At 42.6% G+C, this 23,550-nt stretch overlaps 1 long non-coding RNA gene across 2 annotated transcripts in view; it reads left to right on the forward strand.

The window, feature by feature from the left end:
• LOC110452198 overlaps nt 1-23,550 on the forward strand; it is a 64,568-nt gene that overhangs the window by 39,039 nt on the left and 1,979 nt on the right. Inside the window, exon 4 of one of the 2 annotated variants that reach the window (XR_002463155.1) lies at nt 19,763-19,855. The exons of the other annotated variant lie outside the window; for it this stretch is intronic. This is a non-coding gene — a long non-coding RNA (uncharacterized LOC110452198). The remainder of the gene's footprint in view (nt 1-19,762; nt 19,856-23,550) is intronic. 2 annotated transcript variants of the gene reach the window in all.

A 23,550-nucleotide genomic window follows, 5' to 3' on the forward strand; every position in this document is an offset into this window, starting at 1 on the left:
CCCCCACCCCCACCCCCCAGCCTGAGAATTTTCTTTAAAAACTTTCTTTCAAAACGCTATAAAAACTTATGAAAAACATTTTTTTTAGCCTGAATTATAAAATGCCATTGTCTAAGGGTGAACCTTACATACTTAACCATAGCAGGAAATAGGACCCAAACTGTCAAAAACTTAACACTTTCATAAAGAAAGCTGTACAAGTAGAATGTAAGCTGTGATATGCTGGCTGTTGACACTCATTATCAGCTGTCAGACATAGCATTACCATCGCTAGGGTCGTTTGTACAACAACAGTTACAGAAACCAAAAAAAGTGTACAGTGTTGTGTCGGAGGTATTTATGTTATTGATACAGACCCCAGACATTTACAGTGTAGTGTTCAATTGTCACTAGCATACAGAGAGACATCAGCTACGACCCCAGATCATTTGAATTAATAAATGTTTTGACATTTCTGTCTATGGTAGTCGAGTTATAGACATTGCATATCAGTTTAAGATTAACTCGTAGCAGGTAAGAAAGCGTAGCTGGCCGTCTACCTGTCGCAGACCGACGGTCTGTTTTATGTAGGGACTACATGGACAATAACATACACTTTCACAAATAAAAGATAATATGTGTCTGTCTGCAATGTAACGGGTCATAACTGATATATATATATATAGTCTAGGAGGCGAATGTGATTTAATTGTGTCACCGCACAGGGAAAATGAGGGGAACGAGGTTATTAAGCTTTATTGACATTTGTATGCAACGTAAATTTCATAACTTGTTAGCACAGACTGTTATAGGTGCAGCTCCTTGTCCATAGTGAACCCTTGGATTGGCAGACACTCTCAAGTGTGGGTTAAGTGGTATGCTCAAGGTATCATGCAAGCACCACCTAGATAAGTTAGAAAATCTGATGGCCCCTAAAGTATAGGGGCTGCGATCTCCAGATAAGGACTTTGATTAAATCACCATGGTTACCAAACTATCACCTGTCGGTCTGCATGGCCCCTATTCCTGTCAGATCCATAGTATCTCGTTAACCTGCACAGGTGTGTTGCCTTACTTTGAATTAAGTGAAATCTAACACTCTTGAGTTAAAGGCGGCTGCTATTTGCCCAGTTAGTATATGGTTCAAACTGACTGATGTTGATCGGCTGGTTTGGTGGTTTGTCTGCAAGACTACTTTTGCCTAAGTTTTGCTCTTTTATCATCGCCTGTAGCGACTTCTATCAATGGTGTAACTACTGTATACCAGGTAATTCGACTTTCACATTGACTTTGTACATCGGTTGTTCAGAATCACTGGTGTAACGGGTTGTGTTCCCTTACACTAGTATAAGTAGTCGTAAACAGAACTAGCCTGGGGCCCTAGGTTAATTTTAGTGCTGATGTAAGCAGTTCGGTGGTGTATAGGAGGTAACCCCACTGAAAACTATTTTAGCCACCTGTATCCAGGCCAGGCAGCTGGTGTGAGGAACCAGAGCCCCTGATCCCAACACAAACACACACACTTACAGCCTACAATAGTCGCCAACACTTTATCATTATTTCATTATGGTTTGCCTGTGATAAGAGGGTGGGTCCTACTGGCACCATCTGTCCCCTCTCACAATGTATCTCCATAATATATATCATCTGTCCCCTATTTGTATATCCCCCCTGACCTCACTGACAGTTTGTTGCCGGGGATGGGTATTGGTGCACTTGATTGGTCAGTGGCTGGAGAATGCCTGTCCTGTTCAAGGCAGGAGCAGACCAGATCCCTTTTGTGCCAGATTTGGACAGTTGGTGATCACAGCGTTCCATTTAGGGCCCGATAACTATCCCTCAATACATATCTCCTCAATATGTCAATAAATATCGCAGGCTGTCGCCAGAAGGGCCAATCAATACGTGGAGTCTATCCTCATATTCCATTTAGGTAGAACTACTGTGAATAGCCGTACAATAGCCTGTGAAAGTGTTGGTTATCTCTGTATGAAATTATACAAAGTTTTTAATCACAACGGGAAATAATGTGATAATAAGCTGTCATAACGTGTGTCATTAATTATTCATACGTATGTGACAGAAGGTAGACAGGTATAATAATAACACCAGCCTTGGCCGTAAACACATCGTTTATAACACATATATACTGCTGCTTATCTCCGTATGTTCAGGAGAAATTTCAGTTTGATTAGGTGAACTGTAACGGTGACTGTTTGCCCATCAATGTTTGATGTTTAAGTTAGATACTGGTTTAGGTATGTTGTTCAGTGTCTGCAGGTAAAAATATAAAACAAGTTCGCCTACTGTTTAGGTAGATAATTATTTTGCTTTTTCACCTGGCCCAAAGGGCCAAGTAACCACATGCCATGGTGTGGTGTCTGCCATCCGTCCGGCGTTTTTCCAGGGTGACGATATTTCGCCAGTAGCATAATTGGACAAAAGGCTACAAAGTTTGTTAAAATGAATGACGTTGACAAATTTTCTTTCACTGAGGTCAAATATATTAGAAAATCATGGATAAAAACCATTGATAATTGAGGCAAAGAAAACCATTGACTATTGAGGTAAAAACCATTAATTATGGAGGTAAAGAAAACCATTGATTATGGAGGTAAAAACCATTGATTATGGAGGTAAAGAAAACCATTGATTATGGAGGTAAAGGAAAACCATTGATTGTAGAGGTAAAGAAAACCATTGATTATGGAGGTAAAGAAAACCATTGATTGTAGAGGTAAAGAAAACCATTGATAATGGAGGTAAAACTCTTCATTTACAGATACAGATTAATGATATTTTGGGCAAGATTGAGGTTGGTTACAAGGTATACAGGTAAAAAGACTGAGAACATATAATTAGCTAATTCTGGCCCTTACAAATGCCAAAATATTGATGCGATATTGTAGCTGTTACCAACACAAACTAACCTTTGACCAGAGATTCTCATTATAATGATAAGTTAAAAATCCTAAAAGTAGGAAGATGCATAAAGATAAGATTATCAACAATTTATGCTCAAAGTTAGAAGTGTTAAAAACAGAAAGTTTGCAAGCTATGAATACACAGGTAGGAGACCCCCCTTACATGTGAGTTATAGACAGTGTCAAAAGTTTAGAGGAAAGTCTGCGAGTCGTGGAAAGTCTTATGAATAAAGATGAATTGAGGGTGACGATGAAGTAACGATGATACCGTGCTGTCACTATTATCTTTAGTGGCAATTAGCTGGCATGGCTGTTTATGATGATGATATAACGTAGGTGTCACTTGTGTTAATTAGGTGACAGGTGTTACCCAGATAACCTGATACACAGGTACCAGAAGGCCAGTGTTTGTGTATATATATGTCCAGTAAAGGGTCAATATATACAGGTGTGGAGTCACTGACACTTAACAGGATGAGCAGGTTCTGGTCAATACCTGGTCAGCTGGTAAACCTACACTGACCTGTGCTATACTACTGGTCCTGCTGGCCCTCTCTGGTAAACCTTCTGTGGCCTGTGCTATACTACTGGTCCTGCTTGCCCTCTCTGGTAAACCTACAGTGACCTATGCTATACTACTGGTCCTGCTGGCCATCTCTGGTAAACCTACACTGACCTGTGCGATCCTACTGGTCCTGGTGGCCCTCTCTGGTAAACCTACAGTGACCTGTACTATACTACTGGTCCTGCTGGCCCTCTCTAGTAAACCTACAGTGACCTGTGCTATCCTACTGGTCCTGCTGGCCCTCTCTGGAAAACCTACAGTGACCTGTGCTATACTACTAGTCCTGCTGGCCCTCTCTGGTAAACCTACTGTGGCCTGTGCTATACTACTGGTCCTGCTTGCCCTCTCTGGTAAACCTACAGTAACCTGTGCTATACTACTGGTCCTGCTTGCCCTCTCTGGTAAACCTACAGTGACCTGTGTTATATACTACTGGTCCTGCTGGCCCTCGCTGGTAAACCTACTGTGGCCTGTGCTATACTTCTGGTCCTGCTGGCCCTCTCTGGTAACCCTACAGTGACCTGTGCTATACTACAGGTCCTGCTGGCCCTCTCTGGTAAACATACACTGACCTGTCCTATACTGTCTGTTATCTACTGCTTTCAGATCTAAAGTTCTTGGGTGATAGTCTCTCCTCATGCAGGGTGTGACAGGTGTTACCCAGATAACCTGATACACAGGTACCAGAAGGCCAGTGTTTGTGTATATATATGTCCAGTAAAGGGTCAATATATACAGGTGTGGAGTCACTGACACTTAACAGGATGAGCAGGTTCTGGTCAATGCCTGGTCAGCTGGTAAACCTACACTGACCTGTGCTATACTGTCTGTTATCTACTGCTTTCAGATCTAAAGTTCTTGGGTGATAGTCTCTCCTCATGCAGGGTGTGACAGGTGTTACCCAGATAACCTGATACACAGGTACCAGAAGGCCAGTGTTTGTGTAAATATATGTCCAGTAAAGGGTCAATATATACAGGTGTGGAGTCACTGACACTTAACAGGATGAGCAGGTTCTGGTCAATACCTGGTCAGCTGGTAAACCTACACTGACCTGTGCTATACTGTCTGTTATCTACTGCTTTCAGATCTAAAGTTCTTGGGTGATAGTCTCTCCTCATGCAGGGTGTGACAGGTGTTACCCAGATAACCTGATACACAGGTACCAGAAGGCCAGTGTTTGTGTAAATATATGTCCAGTAAAGGGTCAATATATACAGGTGTGGAGTCACTGACACTTAACAGGATGAGCAGGTTCTGGTCAATCCCTGGTCAGCTGGTAAACCTACAGTGCCCTGTGCTATACTACTGGTCCTGCTTGCCCTCTCTGGTAAACCTACAGTGACCTGTGATATACTACTAGTCCTGCTGGCCCTCTCTGGTAAACCTACACTGACCTGTGCTATACTGTCTGTTATCTACTGCTTTCAGATCTCAAGTACTTGGGTGATAGTCTCTCCTCATGCAGGGTCAGGCCAGCCATAATAACACTTTACACACCATCAATACATGTGTGGCCATTAGCTTCCCCCTCCCGTTTCCCCCTCCCCACCAAATCAATGTAAAGATGATGTAGTCTATGGCCTTAGCGTCCCCCTCCCCACTAGTTAAGATGATGTTAATCTGAGGTCATACCTTCCTCCTTCCTGCCAAGTCAGTGTTGGGATGGTGTAGTCTAGGGTTTTTAACTTTCCCCTGCCCACCAAGTCAGTGTTTGGATGGTGTAGTCTAGGGTTTATAGCTTTCCCCTGCCCACCAAGTCAGTGTTGGTATGGTGTAGTCTAGGGTTTTTAACTTTCCTCTGCCAGTCAGTGTTGGGATGGTGTAGTCTAGGGTTTTTAACTTTCCCCTGCCCACCAAGTCAGTGTTGGGATGGTGTGGTCTAGGGTTTTAGCTTTCCCCTGCCCACCATGTCAGTGTTGGGATGGGGTAGTCTAGGGTTTTTAACTTTCCCCTGCCCCCCAAGTCAGTGTTGGGATGGTGTAGTCTATGGGTTTTACTAGGGTTTTTAACTTTCCTCTGCCAGTCGGTGTTGGGATGGTGTAGTCTAGGGTTTTTACCTTTTCCTTGCACACCAAGTCAGTGTTGGGATGGTGTAGTCTATGGGTTTTACTAGGGTTTTTAACTTTCCTCTGCCAGTCAGTGTTTGGATGGTGTAGTCTAGGGTTTATAGCTTTCCCCTGCCCACCAAATCAGTGTTGGGATGGTGTAGTCTAGGGTTTTAGCCTTCCCCCTGCCCACCAAGTCAGTGTTGGGATGGTGTGGTCTAGGGTTTTAGCTTTCCCCTGCCCACCATGTCAGTGTTGGGATGGTGTAGTCTAGGGTTTTTACCTTTTCCTTGCACACCAAGTCAGTGTTGGGATGGTGTAGTCTATGGGTTTTACTAGGGTTTTTAACTTTCCTCTGCCAGTCAGTGTTGGGATGGGGTAGTCTAGGGTTTTTAACTTTCCCCTGCCCCCCAAGTCAGTGTTGGGATGGTGTAGTCTATGGGTTTTAGCTTTAATTAATTTCCTCTGCCCCCCAAGTCAGTGTTGGGATGGTGTAGTCTAGTGTTTTTAACTTTCCCCTGCCCACCAAGTCGGTGTTGGGATGGTGTAGTCTAGGGTTTTTAACTCTCCCCTGCCCACCAAGTCAGTGTTGGGATGGTGAAGTCTAGGGTTTTAGCTTTCCTCTGCCCATCAAGTCAGTGTTGGGATGGTGTAGTCTAGGGGTTTAGCTTTCCTCTGCCCACCAAGTCAGTGTTGGGATGGGGTAGTCTAGGGTTTTTAACTTTCCCCTGCCCACCGAGTCAGTGTTGGGATGGTGTAGTCTAGGGCTTTTAACTTTCCCCTGCCCACCAAGTCAGCTAGGGTTTTTAACTTTCCTCTGCCAGTCAGTGTTTGGATGGTGTAGTCTAGGGTTTATAGCTTTACCCTGCCCACCAAATCAGTGTTGGGATGGTGTAGTCTAGGGTTTCTAACTTTCCCCTGCCCACCAAGTCAGTGTTAGGATGGTGTAGTCTAGGGTTTTTAACTTTCCCCTGCCCATCAAGTCAGTGTTGGGATGGTGTAGTCTAGGGTTTCTAACTTTCCCCTGCCCACCAAGTCAGTGTTGGTATGGTGTAGTCTAGGGTTTTTAACTTTCCTCTGCCAGTCAGTGTTTGGATGGTGTAGTCTAGGGTTTATAGCTTTCCCCTGCCAACCAAGTCAGTGTTGGTATGGTGTAGTCTAGGGTTTTTAACTTTCCTCTGCCCACCAAGTCAGTGTTGGGATGGTGTGGTCTAGGGTTTTAGCTTTCCCCTGCCCACCAAGTCAGTGTTTGGATGGTGTAGTCTAGGGTTTATAGCTTTACCCTGCCCACCAAATCAGTGTTGGGATGGTGTAGTCTAGGGTTTTAGCTTTCCCCTGCCCACCATGTCAGTGTTGGGATGGGGTAGTCTAGGGTTTTTAACTTTCCCCTGCCCACCGAGTCAGTGTTGGGATGGTGTAGTCTAGGGCTTTTAACTTTCCCCTGCCCACCAAGTCAGTGTTAGGATGGTGTAGTCTAGGGTTTTTAACTTTCCCCTCCCCACCAAGTCAGTGTTGGGATGGTGTAGTCTATGGGTTTTACTAGGGTTTTTAACTTTCCTCTGCCAGTCGGTGTTGGGATGGTGTAGTCTAGGGTTTTTACCTTTTCCTTGCACACCAAGTCAGTGTTGGGATGGTGTAGTCTATGGGTTTTAGCTTTAATTAATTTCCTCTGCCCACCAAGTCAGTGTTGGGATGGTGTAGTCTAGGGTTTTAGCTTTCCTCTGCCCACCAAGTCAGTGTTGGGATGGTGTAGTATAGGGTTTTTAACTTTCCCCTGCCCACCAAGTCAGTGTTGGGATGGTGTAATCTGGGGTTTTAGCTTTCCTCTGCCCACCAAGTCAGTGTTGGGATGGTGAAGTCTATGGGTTTTAGCTTTCCTCTGCCCACCAAGTCATTGTTGGGATGAAAAAGTCTAAAGTCAGAGGTGATGCAGTCTGCAAACTTATCTTTATTTGTATACCCATCTAGACTTGTTAGACTTCTGGTTATAACTACCCCCATCTACAGGGTATAACCCTTTGGTTTGTAGAACACACGATCATGGGATCACTCCATAGCTCTCTCTTACCTGGTAAATAAAGCTGGTGATCTTTGAGGGAGTCCGTTTTCTTACCTGGTAAATAAAGCTGGCGATGTTTGAGGGAGTCCGTGTTCTGGTAAATAAAGCTGGTGATGTTTGAGGAAGTCTGTGTTCTTACCTGGTAAATAAAGCTGGCGATGTTTGGGGGAGTCCGTGTTCTTACCTGGTAAATAAAGCTGGCGATGTTTGGGGGAGTCCGTGTTCTTACCTGGTAAATAAAGCGGGTGATGTTTGAGGGAGTCCGTTTTCTTACCTGGTAAATAAAGCTGGCGATGTTTGCGGGAGTCCGTGTTCTTACCTGGTAAATAAAGCTGGCGATGTTTGGGGGAGTCCGTGTTCTTACCTGGTAAATAAAGCTGGGGATGTTTGAGGGAGTCTGTGTTCTTACCTGGGAAATAAAGCTGGCGATGTTTGAGGGAGTCCGTGTTCTGGTAAATAAAGCTGGTGATGTTTGAGGAAGTCTGTGTTCTTACCTGGTAAATAAAGCTGGCGATGTTTGCGGGAGTCCGTGTTCTTACCTGGTAAATAAAGCTGGTGATGTTTGAGAGAGTCTGTGTTCTTACCTGGTAAATAAAGCTGGTCATGTTTGAGGGAGTCCGTGTTCTTACCTGGTAAATAAAGCGGGTGATGTTTGAGGGAGTCCGTTTTCTTACCTGGTAAATAAAGCTGGCGATGTTTGAGGGAGTCCGTTTTCTTACATTGTAAATAAAGCTGGCGATGTTTGAGGGAGTCCGTGTTCTGGTAAATAAAGCTGGTGATGTTTGAGGGAGGCCATGTTCTTACCTGGTAAATAAAGCTGGTGATGTTTGAGAGAGTCTGTGTTCTTACCTGGTAAATAAAGCTGGCGATGTTTGAGGGAGTCCGTATTAGAACTAACTGTGTTATATGTTGTTACGTGTGGATTATAGCCAAGCCAGGCAGACAAGCTGTGAAGTGATAGATCTAATGACTGCTAAGACCTCCTGTAACAATGTGCAAGTGTTATAACATCAATATGTTGATTTTGTTTTGAGAGCCAGCTATCATGCTACCAATACAGTCTGAAAATATGGCAGCCTGCTAGGGCTACTTTCACTTTGTTCCTCGAGGCCTGTTGGGGCTACTTTCACTTTGTTCCTCAAGGCCTGTTGAGGCTACTTTCACTTTGCTCCTCAAGGCCTGCTTGGACTACTTTCACTTTGTTCCTCGAGGCCTGTTGGGGCTACTTTCACTTTGTTCCTCGAGGCCTTAAAAAGTAACTGTCATTTTGTTCTTTAAGGCCTGTCAGAGTTACTTTTTACTTTGTTCCGTCAAATAACCTTTACTTCTATTTTCATTTTATTGCAGTTTTAGAGCTCCTTCACTTTCACTTTGTTGTGGATGACCTTGAATTTTGACAGTTGTCCTTATGTTAAGGATTGATCATTTTAGTTTTCTGTCATGACTTACAATTTGAATCAACTAATGCATTAAGAAGTTTGTCAATAAATCAACCAATTAAGTATCAATAGACTGTCAAATATAAATACAAATATTAATCACTGAATAAGAATATTGAAATGTGTAAACAATAAATGTAAATTTAGATTGTCAGACCAGCTCATTTTTTAATCAAAGTGAAAGATGTGGATAATAGGTAAGAGATATTATTATATGTAAGAATGCACCCTGTGTAACAGGATAGGCGAGGTGTAGCACTGACTGGCCTGGTACAGTGGCTGTACTGACAAGGTGCTGCTCCCCAAGTGATTTACCAGTGCCTCCTATTGTAGGAGCCCCTCCCCCATTGATCAGTTGCATGTATATGTGGCTACCTGTACACTTGTTAACCCCTACCCCCTTACCGTGTCAACCCCTTCCCCACCCCTTTTCCAGGTGTGACTACCTAGATTCTTAATAAATAGACTACTCCCTATTGTATTAGCCCTTACCCCCTACAGCAGCCCCTAGCTCCCCTCCCTTCACAGCTATGTTTTAACCACATCACTCTGACCACACAACGAAATTTCTCCTTAATAATGCATTAAACAGTCCCAAAAACTTTCCCATACCAACAGCTTTTTTATTCCGATATGAATGATTGACGTAGCTTGCATGTAAATCATTTTGACGTGGGTTTCTGTTGATAAGATATTTAAAGCCAATATTGTCTGAAAGAAACAATTGAGACGTTGATGAAATATTTGTGTAGTTACAACAAGGATGATAAATAGATGGAGTTGTAGGTATGAATGAATGGCTCCGTACCCTGAGGTGAACAAGTCTATTTATTAATGAACCGACCCAGAATGATTTAACAGAACCACTTAGCTGTGAAGTTGCAGCAGGTTTTGTCGCAAGATAGGGTCCCAAAGTACGCTCCGCTCATTGCCGTTATGTTTTTTTATAGCTGTTGATATGGATTTTAATTTCTCTGCCATCATCTATATTAACAGCATGTTCGTGTCTGATTGAATAAAAAGATATGAATTGTAATAGCAGTCATCCGGACCTATTTAAGTGTCAAATACCATATTGATTGGTAATTTCAGTACATTACCACTTCCTCTTTCATCTGTCGCGACATCTATGGGTCCCAGATCGTATGACTTGGCCCCATACAACCCCAGATTCCGCGATTGTGTGCCACAGACATATATATATAAGTCACTGATTCCTGTCCATAAAAGGGAGATATATAAGTACCCAGCATAGCTTTGATCTCCGGTGATAGATACATACATTTATGACACCATTTTTACAAATGTTCATGGCTGGGTATAGATAATGGGACTGTATTAATGTAATGTTGTCAATGGGTTTGAACCCTGTGCCTGTAATGTGTGAAACAAGTTAGTGTACCCGGTTAGGTCAACAGAGCTTACACTGCCAAACAGAACCTTTGATGTCTAAAAGCAGAGGAAATGGCTTTTGTTGTAATAAGAAAGGTAACGCACTAATTTAGTCCTAATGTAAACATGTATTCTGCTCCAGCACAGGGATGCATGGAGTACACAACGCCAGTATAATAGATATCCTTCCCCTAGTATTCCCTACTGTCTATATCTACCCACATGTGTCTACTGTCTACCTGTACCACTCCCTTCCCCCTCAGACCAGTACCCCTCCCTGCCCCATCAGACCAGTACCCCTCCCTGCCCCATCAGACCTATATCCCTCTCTGCCCCCCTCCTGCCTGTATCCCTACCTGCCCCCTCAGACCAGTACCCCTCCCTGCCCCATCAGACCTGTACCCCTCTCTGCCCCCATCAGACCTTTTTCCCCTTATGCTCCCATCAAACCTATATCCCTCTCTGTCCCTATCAAACCTGTATCCGTCTCTGCCCTCCTGCCTGTATCCGTCTCGGCCCCCATCAGACCTATATCCCTCTCTGCTCCTATCAGACCTGTATCCGTCTCTGCCCCCCCTCCCACCTGTATCCCTCTCTGCCCCCATCAGACCTGTATCCCTCTCTGCCCACTCAGACCAGTACCCCTTCCCCCTCCTGAATCTACCAAACCTCATCTGTCTGATGGCAGATGTGTTACATATTCTATTAAACTAGAAAAAATAAATTGATTGATTGAACTTGTGCACTACCTGTAGTATTCCCAGGTGTAAGTACTCGTTAGGGCTCATTTGTCATGTATTATACCTGCCAAACACCTCTCTCGTCACCCTCCTCGCTCTCCCATCCCTTACCCTCCCTTACCCTCCTCGCTCTCCCATCCCTTACCCTCCCTTACCCTCCTCGCTCTCCCCTCCCTTACCCTCCTCGCTCTCCCATCCCTTACCCTCCGTCACCCTCCCTTACCCTCCTCGCTCTCCCCTCACTTACCCTCCGTCACCCTCCTCGCTCTCTGCTCCCTTACCCTCCGTCACCCTCCCTTACCTTCCGCGCTCTCCCATCCCTTACCCTCCCTTACCTTCCTCGCTCTCCCATCCCTTACCTTCCGCGCTCTCCCATCCCTTACCCTCCCTTACCCTCCTCGCTCTCCGCTCCCTTACCCTCTGTCACCCTCCATTACCCTCCTCGCTCTCCCTTCCCTTGCCCCTAACCATTTACCATGACACCCCTCAATCCTAGCCCCCACCCCAGCTTTATCTGTATAGATAGGTAAGTGCTAAAACCAAACGCACCTGTACAGGTGAATGTGTACCAAGTCAGATTTGTCGATAATTCATGATCACAAAATTAGTGTAGCACATTTTGTTGATGGAAAGTATTTAGAGATGTACCCACAGGGTTCACACATCAAAGTCGGCCTAGGCAGACTTAACACAGGAGAGCTCACATCGCAGACTTAATACAGGAGAGCTCGCATCTGATGGCAAGGATTTCCTCCCCTAACGCTTAGTGCAGCACCGGGAGCATGTGTATGTGTGTGTATTACATGACCCTTTTCTTAAGGTTACAGCCATTTTATGTTTCGGAGACCTTTAACATATAATCTGGATGGTTGGAAGATTTCACGTCTGATAACTTTTACAGGATATTTCTCTCTGTGTGTACTATTGGTTGCTGGTGCAAGAAAATGTATTTTCATTCATGAAGTCGTTTGAAAGGCACTAGAAAAGACGAAGGATAAATCTGATGTATAAAGTATTAAAATAATCAGGATATTCATGGGAAAGGGGATTCGGAGAGAAGTTAACGGTAAGGAGATGGGGGAGGGGGGGGGGAGGTTAGGTGATGATGAAGATGTTGAGATTTGACAACATGGTAAGAAGTATGGCGGACGTAGAAAATCATTTTTGACTACTGTGTAGAGAAGTGATCTCAATTCTTATTCATATGTGTGGATTAATTCTGTAAATATAGGTGCCTTCCCATGCAGAACACCTAAAATTGGAGTTGTTAAACTTTCTGGCTCCTAAAATTCATTTCATGGCCAAATTCCAAAACCAGAGTACCAGGTGAACAGCCTCAGCGATTAAAATAGCATCGCAGTGTCGGCATAGAGATTTGATACTTTCTGATGATAGCTTAAAGTTCTACCTATAAAACTACATTCTGTAAGTTTATAATATCATAATTTCTTGATATATAAAAATTATTACTTTTTTTAATGCAATAGTTAAAATTTGTGGCTGGATTAGTTGATGACTTTTTGGTGTACATATAAACTTGTGGTTTGTACCAGAAACATTCTGGTTTATGATATTTACGAGCTGATTTCAGATTTTGGGATTGGATTTTTTTAACACAGAAGTGATTTGTTTACATTAAAGAGAGATGTTTTATAGATATTGACAGGTTTGTTTTCCTACATGTGTTAGCTCCAGGTGTTACAAGTGCCTTGTGTTACAAGTTCAAACGACTTAGGTATTGTATAGGTGGTCAGTGACACACCTGGCGCCCCGGGGGGTGGGACTATTCATCCTGCGCCCCTGGGGGTGATTTTATCAGGAACGATTCCTGTTCTTACATTGATAAACACAACAATTGTTGATAAACACGACAAACAATTGTCAGCCAGCAGGATTTCTCCTTGACATATTAGACCTGATAAATAGGTCATAGGAAGGCCAAGGTCACACAAACATTTAGTAATTACAGGTTGTAAGGGTAGGACATCTAGTCTTATATACATTAATCAAAAACACAATAGAAAACAAGTGGTTTGGTCAAGCAGTCAAGATCAATCAAACATTTGGAACAGCGGAACAGAGTTTACAATTTACAACGAGGTCAATCTTAGTAACGATTTAGTAACACAATTAAGAACATTGCACACTGTTAAATCCTTTCTGCAGCAGGTCAGACAAGGCTGTCCTAGACCCAGAATAGACAGGGCTGTCCTAGACCCAGAACAGACTTGACCTAAACCCAGATCAGACAAGGCTGTCCTAGACCCAGAACAGACTTGACCTAAACCCAGATCAGACGGGGCAGTCCTAGACCCAGAATAGACAGGGCTGTCCTAGACCCAGAACAGACTTGACCTAGACCCAGATCAGACAGGGCTGTCCTAGAACCAGAACAAACAGGGCTGTCCTAGACCCAGAACAAACAGGGCTGTCCTAGTCCCAGAACAGACTTGACCTAGATCCAGAACAGACGTGACCTAGACCCAGATCAGACAGGACTGTCCTAGACCCAGAACAAACAGGGCTGTCCTAGACCCAGAACAGACAGGACTGTCCTAGACCCAAAACAGACAGGGCTGGCCTACACCCAGAACAGACAGGTCTGTCCTAGAACCAGAACAGACAAAGCTGTCCTACACCCAGTACAGACAGGTTCTAGACCCAGGACAGACTGGGTTGTTCTAGACCCAGGACAGACTGGGCTGTTCTAGACCCAGGACAAACAGGGCTGTCCTAGACCATTTGTCTTGACAACACCTAACTAATTAACAAATGGGCCAATTTCAATAATACATCAACTCGTTATTAATTTAATCAGTCATGTCTTTCCAACAATAATACTTTTGAGCTGTTTCTACAATTTTCTTTAGAAAGAATTGATATGCATGTAGAGCTGTCACGATACACTTTACCCACGATTCGATACGTATCTCGATGTTTGTACCACGATTCGATTATTTCTATTCGATACAACTTTATTATAAAATATCAACAAAATGAGATATATAAGCCGTGGATACACGGAAACCTGCAGTGTTTATCACACTTTTGTTTTGAAGTTTGCCGGAGCATCACAAATTTTCATTTCCTTACCACGGTCTGCCATTTTGTTATGAATGCTTTGTGAAAATTGCTTCCTCGCAGCCAATTGGCTGAGGGTTTAGAGATCGGCCAATCAAATTGAACATCTCACAGACGTTTCGGTTGAAGCGGCACACTAATATTCAGATTGTGACGTATCGAATATCCTGAAAAATATATATCTTGAATCAAATCGAACATAAATAATCGCGGTGAATCGTGACGCCTCTATATGCATGTGAATGAGCATATATAAATTAGCCCTAATGAGCTATTCTGTGTTGATGGGCTGTAAAGAATACAATACCAGCATCTTATAGTTCTAATTCTGATAAAGAAATTGTCTCACATTTCATATAGGAAATTTACAAAAAAAATTTTTTAGATACAGATGCTGTATGCAGATTTTTCTGAAATTAAGAATATTTAGAATTCCATGAATGTTTTTAGAAAATGTAATTCGTGATTGACAAAATGAAAACCAGACAGAATAAGATCAATAGAAATTTGATAGTGCACATTCAATGGGTGTGAGATCATTTCTACGACTCTAGGGATGTGATTGACAGCTAACACAGAAACAGAGAGGTTCTCAAGAGGCAGAAAGGGACTGCTAATGTCTGAAGCGGTGGAGGGGGGATCACTTGGAGGGAGAGAAGGACTGACGAGGTTGGAGGGGGTATCACTTGGAGGGAGAGAAGGACTGCCATGGTTGGAGGGGGTATCACTTGGAGGCAGAGAAGGACTGCCATGGTTGGAGGTGGTATCACTTGGAGGCAGAGAAGGACTGGCATGGTTGGAAGGGGTATCACTTGGAGGGAGAGAAGGACTGCCATGGTTGGAGGGGGGATCACTTGGAGGGAGAGAAGGACTGCCACGGTTGGAGGGGGTATCACTTGGAGGGAGAGAAGGAATGACAAGGTCGGAGGGGGTATCACTTGGAGGGAGAGAAGGACTGACGAGGTTGGAGGGGTATCACTTGGAGGCAGATAGGACTGTCAAGGTTTGAGGGGTATCACTTGGAGGCAAACATGGGCAATTGAAAGTAAGGGGTCACTTGCATTAAAGCTGTTAGGAGATAGTTTGGTTTTGTTAGAGAGGGGATATTATTTTGAGACAGAAAAGGACCGATTCCGCTGGGGGTGAGTACAGGCTTTTATAAAAAGGAATAGGTTGGCCCTGCCATTAGGTGTGTGGGAAGTGGGGCTTTGGGGGTTTGAGGGGGCTCTGATAAGGAGAGGGAGTTGTAGTAAGTGGTAGTTGGGGGGATAGGNGGGGGGGGGGGGGGGGGGGGGGGATAGACAGGCTCAAAGGGGAAGTCATTTGGAGAGAGACAAGGACAGATTTGCAAGGGATGCAGGCTCTGATAGGGACAGGGAGGATGGTAGGGAGACTAACTGTTAACAGAGGAGTGGGCTGGTAGAAAACAGTGTCCTGGAGTTTGTAGTATTGATCTGTGATGAGTAATGTACCTGTCAAAGCCTAATGAATAGAATTCCTAGCCAGACAGAGGACATCTTAAGTGGGGTTCATTAGGGGAATGTTCCCCATGCTTGACCTCAACTTCTTAACGGATTTAGCTTCTTGATTTCTAAAGCTTCTAAATATTCACCAGTAATTGTATACCTGAATGACCTTTGCTGTGGTCATCTGTCCTCAACCAAAGGAAGTGACACAAAGCCACTGTGTTACCCTTCCCACAGCTTTGTCTGGGACAAGCCTGTGGGGGACCCCGAACAAAAAGTCGACTAGACTTGTCGCAGATGAGGAGAGAGAAACTTTGCAATTATTCTGGCTTAAATGCATTTGGAAGCTGTTTTTCTCATTAAAAATAAAAATTGTTGAAACTAGGGGTTTTGGGTGACAGATCAATTATTTGTAATTTCCCCAGTTGTGAGGGACTCGGTTACGATTTGCTCCTGCAGACATTGATGTGATACTGTGATTTTGGTGTCACTCTCTATGTACAGTGCACTATAGGGGACTTGGTCCTCGGTCATCACCTCTCATCATGTTGACAATTGCCGTTATGTTGACAGTGGAGATCTTTTGGTAATTAACAGTTGGATGTGACCAAGTCACTAGACATAGTTAGAATACACACAACAATATGTGGCCAGTAAATATTCTTTATTGATATTCCATTTTGTGTGAGAGAACTACAGAAATGGGTGTTTGATGGGGCTTCTAAAGGTACTTGTTGTAGGTGAATGTTCTTTTCTTCACATAAACAGGTCGACTCTAGGGACATACATATTAGATGTCTAATGGGATATAGTTCAACCTCAATTTTAACCTCAAGGACATTGAACCTATTCTTTTTGATGATATTCCTAGTTGACCAAGGTTTGGGACATAACTCTTTGATAGTCTGAGTTTACCAATTTTTTGACGGGAGTTTTTGGAATCTTGAGTTTACCTGTGGTTTGGGTCAAGGGTCTTTGAAATCTCTAGTTTACCTGAGTTTAGAGACAGGAGTCTTTGATATCTATAGTTTACCTGAGTTTAGAGACAGGAGTCTTTGATATCTCTAGTTTACCTGAGTTTAGAGACAGGAGTCTTTGATATCTCTAGTTTACCTGAGTTTAGAGACAGGAGTCTTTGACATCTCTAGTTTACCTGAGTTTAGAGACCAGAGTCTTTGACATCTCTAGTTTACCTGAGTTTAGAGACAGGAATCTTTGATATCTCTAGTTTACCCGAGTTTAGAGACAAGAGTCTTTGACATCTCTAGTTTACCTGAGTTTAGAGACCGGAGTCTTTGACATCTCTAGTTTACCTGAGTTTAGAGACAGGAATCTTTGATATCTCTAGTTTACCCGAGTTTAGAGACAGGAATCTTTGATATCTCTAGTTTACCCGAGTTTAGAGACAGGAATCTTTGATATCTCTAGTTTACCCGAGTTTAGAGACAGGAATCTTTGATATCTCTAGTTTACCCGAGTTTAGAGACAGGAATCTTTGATATCTCTAGTTTACCCGAGTTTAGAGACAGGAATCTTTGATATCTCTAGTTTACCCGAGTTTAGAGACAGGAGTCTTTGACATCTCTAGTTTACCTGAGTTTAGAGACGGGTCGAGTCTTTGATATCTCTAGTTTACCTGAAGTTTCTCTGATGTCACAAGTGTATCTTAGTTTTGGGACGTGTCTGATTTGTTTAGTGCTTCTAGCTAATCATAAGCTGAACTCTGGGACCTAGACGGTGTTATATGAAGGAAACTTGACATACAGAATGCAGTTCTTAAGATTTACAGATTTGAGTATATATAGCTCAGTTTGTTTGTTGCTGATGAGGCTTTCGGTGTTAAATCTCTGCCCCGTAGTAGAGTTAAGTACATACATTTAGTGATCTATGGAGAAGGCTAACAACACTCAAAGTTACTGCAGTTTTCTTGGATTGAAAAAATCCAACTTCACAAGATCGACACTTGAAGTGTTAAGATCTCTGACTTATAAGAGGAACGTATTTCAGCGATGACATAAAAGTTTGAATCTGAGTTTTAGTTTAGATGAACTGGATATAATGGTTTGTTTTAATGTTAAACCCTATTTGATCAGCACCCCAATAAAACTTCTGGTGTCTGGCTAAACATGTTCTCTCTGGAGGCCTATGCAGACAGACTCTATACATCCCAAACATATTACTTTAATTGTAGAGCAACTTACACAAAATACATGTACATGCTGTATATCCATTGATGAAGGTCTGGCCCTAAGTCTGATCAGCTTAATGTTAGAAATTATACATAACACCATTGCTTGTTTATTGCTTATCAAGCTAACAATGCCAGACATGCCCAGATAGAATCTGAAGTGATGGTGATTTATTCCTCCACAGAAAATATGAATGCACCCCACATGTCTTATACCATACAGCATCAGTAACGGACTCATCACTGCCAAGTAAACAACAGTTACTGATAGATTTATTATTTTACCTTAATATCAGTGTTTAACTTCTCTAGTGCTGCATGGATAATTACGTAAGATTCTCTGGAATTTTAAGGTCTTCCTGGGATATAGATAAACCCCTAAGGTATAAGTTGTCCCCGGAGGTTATCAGTTAACAACTCAGGTTGTAAGTTAATTCTTTGGGGAAATTAGATAACAAATCGGGTTATAGGTTAGCCTATCAGGCAATAGGTTAACATCTCAAATTATATGTTGACAACCCGTTCATAGGTTAACCTGTGAAGTTTAACTCTTCAAGTTATAGGTTAATCTCTGAGGTGAAAGGTTAACCCCTAAGATAAAGTTTATAACCAATCAGGTTTTAGCGTAACTGCTGAGGTAATAATAGGTTAAATGTTGAGGTTTTTAATAAATTCCAAAGGATAAAAGTGACATCTCAGTAGGACTATTATGGGATATATTTCTTCATCATCTCGTAGATCTAATCAAGACGTTACCTGCAAAAACTGTACACCAGATATTTTTTTAGATGGGACGTTTGAAGTCAAGGTCATGTGACATAATAGTGAACATTTAGCCATAAAATCAGCATGTCTGACATTTTGTTGGATAGTGTTTAACATCATAGATCAGAACTCGACTTGAACCTAGTGTATAGGTGTAACTCTTGTAGTTTAGGGATAAGAAACATGATGGAAGGGGGAACACCTGTAATTGATCGTCTGGTGCCTACTCAGTGGTGTCCACAGTCAAACCTTCTCCCAGTATAGACGAACAAGACTTATGTTGTTCTGTTAAATGTTATATGAGAAAATATCTATGAACCATCAAGTTTGCCTCAAGGTCAGATCTGGCATTTCTGCTTGAAAAGGTCAGCATTCTGTTCATTTTGTAGGTGTAAAAATATTGTCTTAATCTAATTGGTGTAATTAACTTCCTGCTTAATTTTACAGGTATAATAAACTTAACTCTAAACCTATAATTATCAATTAAAAGGTCAGTTTGACCCCTGTGTATTACAGGTAGTGGTACAGGGTCATTTTGACCTCTATATTACAGGTAGTGGTGCAGGGTCATTTTGACCTCTATATTACAGGTAGTGGTGCAGGGTCATTTTGACCTCTATATTACAGTGGTGCAGGGTCATTTTGACCTCTATATTACAGGTAGTGGTGCAGGGTCAGTTTGACCTCTATATTACAGGTAGTGGTGCAGGGTCAGTTTGACCTCTATATTACAGGTAGTGGTACAGGGTCAGTTTGACCTGTATATTTCAGGTAGTGGTGCAGGGTCATTTTGACCTATATATTACAGGTAGTGGTACAGGGTCATTTTGACCTCTATGTGGTACAGGGTCATTTTGACCTCTATATTACAGGTAGTGGTACAGAGTCAGTTTGACCTCTATGTATTACAGGTAGTGGTGCAGGGTCAGTTTGACCTCTATATTACAGGTAGTGGTGCAGGGTCAGTTTGACCTCTATGTGGTACAGGGTCTGTTTGACCTCTATGTGGTACAGGGTCTGTTTGACCTCTATGTGGTACAGGGTCAGTTTGACCCCTGTGTACTGTTTAACACCTATATTGTACCTCTATGTTTTTACTCTCTCTATATATTACAGGTAGTTGTTGGTACACAGGCTGGATCAGACGACTGCCACAATCCATTGGCTAACAATAGGGACCAATTCTATTGTCATGAGTCATCCTCCCAGGTCAATTACTCTTCACCAATTTGGAATGTAAAAATGTTTCCAGACAAGAAATACAAAGATTGCTTTTATTATTAGGGAAGCATTGAATTTAGTAGCGGTACATGTAAAGGTGATACTCCTCGGTGATGCAGCTTCCCGGGGATCCTTGATGAAATAATAAAATATCTAAAGAATCGTGTTACTGACAAGCTCCGAGACCTGGCTCACAAGTCCGGAGGCGGCACTTTTTATTGTAGATGTGGACAATTGGGCATCAACTCACTCGAACCATCTCTAAAATCCAATATAGACTAATAAGACAAAATGATCGCAGTCACCAGACAAAGGTTTTCAGGTTTGTGAGTTTGATCAATAATACATTAGGCTTGAGACGTCCGACCACACCCACTCACCTCTGTGCACTGGTTGACCCTGCAAGGACGTTTTATGTACTTCAGGTACAAATTTAAACATCGGTTCAAGTTTAAAGGTCTAACTCAATCACAGGGTCAAGGTCAAAGGTTACAACTTATGTGTACAGTCGAACTTTCTAAAGTGAAAACATCTAGTAAAACATGTCTTAAGTGAAATAAACCTTCATATATTAAGACCTGTGTAAAGTGAACACTATCCAGTAAAGCTGGTCTAGGAAAACCCTAATACAATAAAACCTGTTCAAAGTGAACAAAACCTTGTTAAAATAAAACCTGTCCAAAGTGAACAGAACCTTGTTAAAATAAAACCTGTCCAAAGTGAACAGAACCTTGTTAAAATAGAACCCGCCTTAAGTGAACCAAACATTGTTAAAATAAAACCTGACTAACTACACCAACACCTTGGTATGATAAAACCTGTCCAAAGTGAACAGAACCCGTGAAACCTGCTTGATGTGAATAACACATTACAACCTATCTTTTAAGTTCAGTACCATCAGCAATATTATAAACTCCAACAGATTAAAGAAATCAATTCTCTACAGTAAAAGCGTCTTTATAATAAACCCCAGTGTTCCTTATACAAAGGTTTTGTTTCAGCCAGAACTTCATAAACAGTTTGATGTCCCTGAAATATTTTCTTTGACAGGGTCATAAATAGCACAGTTAGGTTTTATATGTGTCACACCAAACATTGAACTGAATTTTCTCTGCCTGAATGTAGCTGATAGTACTCTAAAAAGCCTGTCCATTTTGGCTGCAGATGTTTCATTTAGTATTGTTGGATTATTAATAGAAATTTGAAACAAAAGGAAGCTGTATGATAAGTGCTGGTGTGATAACAGTTACCCACAGACGTTGCTGCCTGCCCCCCTGATGGGGTTGAGCTCACCCTGCCCCCCTGATGGGGTTGAGCTCACAAATCTGTGGCATGCACCGCTAAGACCATGTGCCCTCATTTCAAACGCTTGCCATGATACATATTTTAATTTTTCCCATTCCAATGCGGCAGTTGGAAATAAAACTAATCAAAGTAAATGTTTATTGTCCAAAAAAATGGTTTAATATATCATTAATGTTTGATGTGTGTGTATGGCGCGGGTTTCCTTCCCAGGTTTGTGACGGCCTCCGATGCCTGGCACTGTGCATTCCTATAATAATCATTTTGCATGTTTTGGTGTGTCTGTGCCTCCATCTGGTGGCGTTGAGGAAGCCCGATGTACCGCGGTACATAGAATTCTGGTGTAACAATGTAGACATAGGCTGAGATTGAATAAAAAATGAATGTGTTGTACTACAGCCAGAAATTACTGGCAAGGACGTCTAGAGGCTCACGTTTTATAGTCAGCATGGCGTTGATAGTGTCAAATGGTATCTGGGGTCAGAGGTCACAGAAAAGTTAGGTCAGCACAAAATTCTTTGAAATTCATTTGAAAGTCACTTTTAAAAAAATGATATAGTCGGACACTAAAGTCATCAAAGGTCAATGAAGTCTGATAGATACTGCAGGTAGCTGTTACGGTCGGCTTCAGGTAGCTGTTATGGTCGGCTACAGGTAGCTGTTACGATTGGCTGCAGGTAGCTGTTATGGTCGGTTACAGGTAGCTGTTACGGTCGGCTACAGGTACCTGTTATGATTGGCTTCAGGTAGCTGTTATGAATGGCTAAAGGGAGCTGTTACGATTGGCTGCCGGTAGCTGTTATGGTGCGCTACAGGTAGCTGTGATGATTGGCTGCAGGTAGCTGTTATGGTTGGCTACAGGTAGCGGCTGTTATAGTCGGCTACAGGTAGCTGTTATGATTGGCTACAGGTAGCTGTTACGATTGGCTGCAGGTAGCTGTTATGGTTGGCTACAGGTAGCGGCTGTTATAGTCGGCTACAGGTAGCTGTTATGATTGGCTGCAGGTAGCTGTTATGGTCGGCTCCAGGTAGCTGTCATGATTGGCTACATACAGGTAGCTGTTATCATTGGCTACATACAGGTAGCTGTTATGATTGGCTACAGGTAGCTGTTATGGTCGGCTACAGGTAGCTGTTATGATTTGCTACATACAGGTAGCTGTTATGATTGGCTACAGGCAGCTGTTATGGTCGGCTCCAGGTAGCTGTCATGATTGGCTACATACAGGTAGCTGTTATGGTCAGCTACAGGTAGCTGTTATGATTGGCTACATACAGGTAGCTGTTATGATTGGCTACATACAGGTAGCTGTTATGATTGGCTACAGGTAGCTGTTATGGTCGGCTACAGGTAGCTGTTATGATTTGCTACATACAGGTAGCTGTTATGATTGGCTACATACAGGTAGCTGTTATGATTGGCTACATACAGGTAGCTGTTTTGATCGGCTACAGGTAGCTATTATGATCGGCTACAGGTAGCTGTTATGATCGGCTTCAGATAGCTGTTTTGATCGGCTGCAGAAGCTGATATACCTGTGGTTGTTTTTCGGAAAGCAGCTGTATGATTGAGTTATTGCAGCGTTTTAAATGTTACATGTTGATGCTGGGATGAAGGTCTATAAAGTTTGTTAGAGTTACTGTCCTTGATTTTTCTTTCAAGGTCACAGGGGTCAAATTCTATTAACAGGTTCTTTGAATGACTGAGTCATAAATACTGATATTAAGCTTGTATCTTTATATTAGTCCACTTTTAAGGTTACAATTGTGAGATTAATACCAGGTGAGTGATGCAGGCCTGTAAGACCTCTTGATTGTTATATATTTCTGAAATATCTAGGTTCTGTTCCTGTGGTGTTCTGTTTCCTCGAGGGCCATCTGGTTACACATAAAGAAAGCTACATGTATATGTTTAAGCTGATTCACTCCTGTAGGTTAAGGAGAGTTGGGTTATTCTGTGCTCCTGTAGGTTAAGGAGAGTTTGGTTATTCTGTGCTCCTGTAGGTTAAGGAGAGTTGGGTTATTCTGTGCCCCTGTAGGTTAAGGAGAGTTGGGTTATTCTGTGCCCCTGTAGGTTTAGGAGAGTTGGGTTATTCTGTGCTCCTGTAGGTTTAGGAGAGTTGGGTTATTCTGTGCTCCTGCAGGTTAAGGAGAGTTGGGTTATTCTGTGCTCCTGTAGGTTAAGGAGAGTTGGGTTATTCTGTGCTCCTGTAGGTTAAGGAGAGTTGGGTTATTCTGTGCTCCTGTAGGTTAAGGAGAGTTGGGTTATTCTGTGCTCCTGTAGGTTAAGGAGAGTTGGGTTATTCTGTGCTCCTGTAGGTTAAGGAGAGTTGGGTTATTCTGTGCTCCTGTAGGTTAAGGAGAGTTGGGTTATTCTGTGC

This window comes from Mizuhopecten yessoensis, unplaced genomic scaffold (genome assembly GCF_002113885.1).
Source record: "Mizuhopecten yessoensis strain PY_sf001 unplaced genomic scaffold, ASM211388v2 scaffold6459, whole genome shotgun sequence".
Taxonomy (NCBI): Eukaryota; Metazoa; Mollusca; class Bivalvia; order Pectinida; family Pectinidae; genus Mizuhopecten; species Mizuhopecten yessoensis.